Raw genomic sequence first — 7522 nt, 5'->3', positions numbered from 1 at the left:
TGCATCTGTATTTCTATTTTTTCTTAGATTGGTCTTCTAATTTTCCATAACTTCCTTTTCTATTTCCTATTTCTTTATCTTCTTTTGTTCTACTAAGAAATCTTTGTTATTTATCTTTTAAAATGTATATTGATTTTTTTAATTTTTGGCATATTTTTAATTTCAAAAACTCATTCTTATTTTGTATTGTAACATCTCCTCCTATTACTCTAAAAATATTATAGCTGCTTTTTGAAGTTTACTGCATGGTCTCTGATTTCTCTAAGTTCTTCTTCTTCTGTTTGCTTGTTTAGATCTTTCTATTTCATATCAGAGGCTCTCCTCAAATACCTATTTATCCTTATGTGTTCATTTAAATTTAAGAATAAAACACTAAAGAGTGGATGATAAGCTCTGTGTGATGGACGGTGATGGACGGTGTTCGTAACTAGCAAACTTTATCATGGGTGGTTGAATGGCAAGCTGACAGTTCCATTGGGCGAACACCAACTGTCAATTTTTGAAGATATTTTTTCCCCTGGGGACATATAATTTCTTCAGAAAAAAAAATACACCAGTTTTCTACCTGGATAAGGAAAGTTTGCTGGAAATTTTAATGCTAAGTGTGTAGACTTTATTTAGCCCCTTGTCTTCCATCTTTTTTTCCAAATTCTTGGAGAGTACCTCAATTCTGTATTAATATAATCCCTGTAACTTATTTCATATACCAAGGTTTACTTTTCATTCCTACTAGTTTCATCTAAATCCCATGGTTTTACAGTCTTAATAAGCATTTACTGCAGACATATGACATCCTCAACAATGAGGGAAATTCAAAGAAGTAAACGTCATGACTTTCTCTGGCTTGCAATAAAGGCATATGTACAAATCTAGAGCACTGTGATAAGGCAACATTATAAAGATGGGTAAGACACACGAGACAAAGTGCATACTAAAATGCTTTTAGGAAAACAGCACGAACCAAACTGAAAAAGAGGTCCTGAACCCAGTCTGGGCATACTGTAGTGGTTCTGCAAATCCAGGAGGGTCATTTTGGAGAGAGGTGGTTGGGTAAAGGTGGCAGCATTGATGAAGGGCCTTAAGTGGCCGGTTGAAGAATTTTGATTTAATTTTTTTATTTAATGGGGAGCTGCTCTTGTATTTTGAGTTAAATAATCCTTACGTGAAATTTCCAGAAGGCCAGCTGAACTTATCTGGAGGGCTGGATCAGTGGAGGAGTCATGAGAATAGGGAGAGAGGGTTGACATGAAGAGGTGCCTTGGAGGAAGAATGGCAAGGTTCTCATACCCTATATTCTAGCTCCCATCTCATTTTATAGCTTCAATGTGGCTTTGGTGCTTTCTTTGGTCCCTTTTCAGTTTTACATCAGTTTAAAACAGAATATTGTAGAATTAATCGTGTTTTAGTCATTAATGGAAACATCTGTGAATATAATGATCTCTCTCAACCTTTATGACACTTAACTCATTCTCTTTTTCGGGGAACTCAGATTGCTTGAAAGGTACATTTACATACGCCAATTTTTGTGATTTTCTACAAAATGTCTGAACAATACAATATTGTTCCAATTGTCTATTCATTTTCCATGAAGGATCACATAAAATAATTATGGAAATTGATGTAAGTTTAAAACTATTCATTTGCTCATTTCATGGAAAATGCATTACCTCCTAGTAAATTACCAAATCCACTCCTGCGATAAACTGACCTTTTTGAATGCAGTGTGGTCTTGACTCGGAACACAATCCAGACATTTGTTCTCCATGCTCATTACTACAATGATTGCAATTATCCTTGAGCAGAATGAAAAAGCATTATGGGTTAATCATTACCATCTGAATAATTCAGGTTTGGCAGAGATTTTCCTGAGGAGGTAGATCTTGTTATTCATTATTGAGAGTTTGGAGGACTTTTTTGCTTTTCTTTTTCAGATTTTTTTTTAAGTGCAATAATCCTTGCATAAACAAAGAGGATATAATCAGAAAATTCATAGCCAGAGGGAGGAATGTAATAGAGGAACAAAGCTTCACATAAGGAACAGAGGTTGCTAATGGCATATATACAAACACACACACAGCGTCTGTGTACTGGGGAGTCTTGTGTCATTGTGAGACAGAGACTGGTTAAGGACAGAGCACACAGCAGAGGGCATACATTGCTAGAATTCATGGCTCCAAAAGCCAGGGGGGACACAATACAGCTTTCCCTACCTCCCACAGCTCAAGACCCCAGGACTCCAGCACCTCTGCTGGATGAATTCAAGCTTGATTTCCATGAAGGTGTGAAGCCATAAAGCGGAGGTTATCTTTGATGTGGACCACGGGTAAACCCACCTGACATCCCTTTCCAAGGTAACCTAAAAAGAACAAAATAAGTTTTCTACTCTGTGACTCCTAAAATTCCCTGAACAAGGCAATGAAGTGAAAGATTTAGACACCTTTCATACTATAATCAAAGAAAATGCCAGGTTGTATTAACACAATCATGTAAGTGACTGTAGCCATGTAGGGGCAAATAGTTGCTACTCTAACCTTTTGAAAAGGGGGAAATGCATTTTTGTAACAGTATTTTGTATTTGATGAGAGGAAGAGAGCAACTGAAAATTCACCACTGCGGGGATGCGGGGGAGGGAAGGAAGACGAGTTTAGGGATACCCTGAGAAAACCATAATTCAAAAAGGGACATGCACCCCAATGTTCACTGCAGCTCTATTCACAACAGCCAGGACACGGAACCAACCCAAGTGTCCATCAACAGACGAATGGCTAAAGAAGATGTGGCACATATATACAATGGAATATTACTCAGCCATAAAAAGAAACAAAACTGAGTTGTTTGCAGTGAGGTGGATGGACCTAAAGACTGTCATACAGAGTGAAGTCAGAAAAACAAATACTGTATGCTAACACATATATATGGAACCTAAAAAAAAAAGGTACTGATGAAGCTAGTTGCAGGCCAGGAATAGAGACGCAGACATAGAGAATGGACTTGAGGATACTGGGAGGGGGAAGGGTAAGCTGGGACGAAGTGAGAGAGTAGCATGGACATATATACACTACCAAATGTAAAATAGATAGCTAGTGGGAAGCAGCCGCATAGCACAGGGAGATCAGCTCGGTGCTTTGTGACCACCTAGAGGGGTGGGATAGGGAGGGTGGGAGGGAGACGCAAGAGGGAGGGGATACGGGGATATATGTATGCATATGGCTGATTCACTTTGGTATACAACAGAAACTAACACGGTATTGTAAAGCAATTATACCCCAATAAAGATCTATTAAAAAAATAAAGAGAATGGTAAAATGAGGGGAAACAAAAGAGTCTAGGGATACTTGGCAGCTACAGAACTGCCTCTTGTGGTGAACTTCTAATTGGAGAGATACAAACAGAAGCAGTTCACAGAGGCATCTTTATCTGCTGGTGGGAGGCTTTGCTTCACTGACGTGATCGATGACAGGAGGAGTGTTTTAACAAGGCTGATGCCTTACAAAGGGCCATCATTCCCAGGGGATGCATTAATTGGAGTGCCACGCAGACTGTGGGAACATGTAAGGTGTTGTCATCAAGGGTGGGAAGAAGGCTGGGATGACCGCACTTCTCACTCCTACTCAGTGCCATTATTCTAAGATCTGTAAAAACCAAAGCCTTTGTCCCTTTGTATTTTTCTTTCTTAAAATAGCGGCTTGGGCTGTATTTATTACAGAAGTACTACTAAATCAGGCTTTGCCAACAATTCCTAAACTGTGTTTAGAGAAGGCATAAACAATCCCCTAGGAGTTACACACAATTGTGGTATTAAATACTTTCCTTATAACATCTAATGTGCTATTCTTGTTTAGGTTGACAGATAGAATTATTCCAGCAATTCCCCAAGTCATGAAAGACATAATGATTCTGCTACAATACTCAGCATATTCATATTCAAGTCAGATTAATTGGACAATTATTTGTTAGGTACCCCCTGATTGTCAGCATCTGAGAGAGGCACTGAGGAGACAGAACTGGGTAAGATACAGCCTTTGTCCTGGAGGGAAAAAAGTCTGGGGAGGAGATGGTATTATATGCCATCAGGCTGCAAATGAAGTAGTGACTTGAAAGCTAGATTACCCAAGGTAGAGGTGGAATAGAGTACTGGTTTTGATAGAAAGAATACTTTTAATTATAAAAGTAATATAACTATATTACATTGAATGGAATATTCAAAGACTGGCTTCCTTCACTTAGCATAATGTTTTCAAGGTTCATCTGTGTTGTAGCATGTATCAGTACTGCATCCTTTTTTATGACTGAATCTATTGTACGGATGTACACATTTTGTTTATTCATTCATCAACTGATGAACACAATAGCCATTTCCCTTTTTGGCTATTATGAATAATGTTGCTATGAACACTCATGTACAAGTTTGTGTGTGGATATGTTTTCAGTTCTTTGGAATATGCCTACGAGCATTCTTGTTGGGTCACATAGTAACACACTGTTTTGAGGAACTACCAAACTGTTTGTCAAAGGAGCTGCTCGTTGCATATTTTATTGACTGGTTTCACAATCTTGTATTTCAGCATTGCCTTATTGTAACACATTTAATCTGCTTCCAGTTTCACTATGTTTAATATCTTCATTCCTATAAACTGCCGTCCTTTTGAATTAAATTATTAAGGCAGATTCCCATGGTGGGTCTTGTTTTTACCATCTTTTACTTTCAACCTACTTAAATAATTTCATTTGAAGCAGGTTTCTTATCAAAGTATATAATTAAATGATGTTTTTTAATCCACTCTACCAATCTCTGTATTTTAAATACTGTATTTTGACCAACTATATTTAAGACATTTATCGATCTGGGAGAGCTTTTGTGCCATTTAATCATTTTTGTTTGTTTCCTCTGCTTCACATTCCTCTCTCTTTTCTTGCCTTCCTGTGGGTTACTTAAATATTTCTTAGGATTCCATCTTGATTTATTTGTAGTGGTTTTGAGTGCATTTCTTTGCACAGTTTTCGCAGTGGCTGCTGCTCTGGGCATAACGATATACTGTACGTACATGACATCACAGTTGATTGCTATCAGCAATTCACCACTTTAAGTGAAATGAAATCTCAGTTCCATTTAGGTTCCTTGAATTTCTCCACTTTTAAATATTGTCTTGAGCATTAGATGGTATTATCATTTTTGTTTCAATCATCAAATGTGATTTATAAAATTCATGAGGAGAAGCAGAGTCTATTGTAAGTATCCATACTTCTGCTCTTTCCATTACTCTTTCTTCCTTCCTGATGCTCCAAGATGCCTTTTTTTTTATCATTTCATTTCTGTTTGCAGAACGTCCAATAGCCATTGTTTATGGGTAGGTTTCCTAGCAACCTACCCATAGTTTTGCTTCATTTGAGAATACCATTATCTCCCCTTCATTCCTGTGGGACGGTCTGGACACAGAACTTTCAGTTAACAGTTTCTTTCTTTCGGCACAGTTGTGCCACCTCTTTCTAGCCCCCATGGTTTCTGATGAGAAATCTGCTGTTATTCAAACTGTGTTCTGCTATAGTAATGTGTCCCTTCTCTCTGGTTGCTTTCATTTTTTCTTTGTTTTTAGTTTTCACATGTTTAATTATAAAGTGTCTTTGCATGGATTTCTTTCAGCCTATCCTGTTTGGGGTACATTCAGCTTCCTGAATCTGCATATTTATTCTTTGCTAAATTTGAGATGTTTTCATCCATTATTTCTTTGCACATTCATCCAGCTCTATTCTTTTTTCTCCTCTACTTCTTGGACTCCAAATATATGAATGTTGGCTCTTTATTACTGTCTCAGAGGTCACTGAGTCTCATTTTTCCCCAGTCTTCTCTTTGTTATTCAGATTTACTAATTCTATTGCTTATTTTCAAGTTCACTGATTCTATCATCTGTCATTTTCATTCTATTATAGAACCCATCCAATGAGTTTTCTATTTTGGCTATTGTATTTTTCAGTTATATAATTGCCTTTATTTCTTTTTTAAAAAAAACTGGGACAAAAATAGTGGTTTTTTTATCAACGTTAAAAAAAAGTCTTTGTTAACTATTTCCTTGGGGAGCCTTTCTATTTTTTGCTTCAAAAGAATTTGTAACTACTTGTTAAGGCATTTTTATGATGGCTGCTTTAAAATCTTTGTCAGATAAATCCAACACCTGGTTCATCCTGGAGATGCCATCAGTTGGCTGTCTTTTCTTATTTGTTGTGATTTGCTTGGTTCTTGGTATGACAGGTGATTTTAGATTATATCCTGGATATTTCGTCTATTATGTTAGAAGACTCTGGGTTCTATTTTAATCTTTTATTTTAGCAGGCAGTCACTATGTTTATGTTTAGCATGCAGGCCCTGGCCTACCTTTTGGTCTATGATTCCAGTGGCAGTTTAAATTTCAGAGCCTTTGCAGTGTTAACTTGGTCTATCTGGTGCTGCTGGAGCTCAAAGTGGTCCTTGATGGTATTACTTTAGGGGAAAGAAGTTTTCCCCAAGACAAGTCACCTGGTACCTCTAGGTTGGGGGAAGACAGCCCCCTGCTCATGGTGATGAAAACTTCTAGGTCAGACACTCCTGTAGCAGAATGCCCCTTGTCAGGGCTCCATGGTTGCTCAGGGTCTCTCAACAAGTGAGAGGACCCTGGACCTGCCAGGGGAGTAATGCTTCCCCTGGACACTTGCCAGTGGGGATCCCTATACAATGCCCTTGAGGGTTGTATCAGACCCACCTGGTGTTGTCAGCAGGACCCCTGTTCCATCCTGGGCTCCCTTATGTTGCTAGCTTGGTGGTCAGGAAACACCAAGCCTGGGTTACCTTCTTCTGTTGGGTGGGAGGTGATAAGACATCCTGTAACTATGCCCCCCCTCCAGTTGTGGGAGTACTTAGCTGGTTTGTTTTCTTCCTTACACCTTTCAGAGTTTTCTTTCTGATGTCTCTTGCATTATTTTATAATCATACTTATCCAGAATTGATAATTGTACTTGTCAGGAAGGAGCAGGAAAAATGAGTCTTCCCTCTTGTCTGGACAAGTCAGAATACAGTATTTTAAAAAATTTATATCTTCACAGCTTCCCCCAAAGCCAAAACCCCAAGTTCTATCCTAGAATTATTTTTTAAATCATATATTCCAAACTTGAGTAAATTTGGCTATTCCTCTGTTAATAGAGGAAGTAGCGATAACACCAATTAAAGTGACTTAAAGACACTTTAAATTCCACAGTATGACAGCCTTTGGAATTTTCTATATCGATCCAGTATGGTGACTATATTCACTCATTTAACAAATATTTATTGAGTGCTTACTTTGCACCAGGTACTGTTGCAGTCACTGGGAAGGTAGCAGTAAAAAAAAAAAAAAATTAAATCCCTGCCCTCCTGGAAGTTTACATTCTCTAAACCATGGAATATTTTTCATTTTAAACCAATTCAAAGTATAGTAACTATCAAGCTTATTGTCTGTTCATCCAAAGGATGAGTTCTCAAATAGCAAACTCAACCTGTATCTACTACACAAGG

This window comes from Orcinus orca, chromosome 2 (assembly GCF_937001465.1).
Source record: "Orcinus orca chromosome 2, mOrcOrc1.1, whole genome shotgun sequence".
In the NCBI taxonomy this organism is placed as follows: Eukaryota; Metazoa; Chordata; class Mammalia; order Artiodactyla; family Delphinidae; genus Orcinus; species Orcinus orca.
This window is presented reverse-complemented; position numbering follows the sequence as displayed.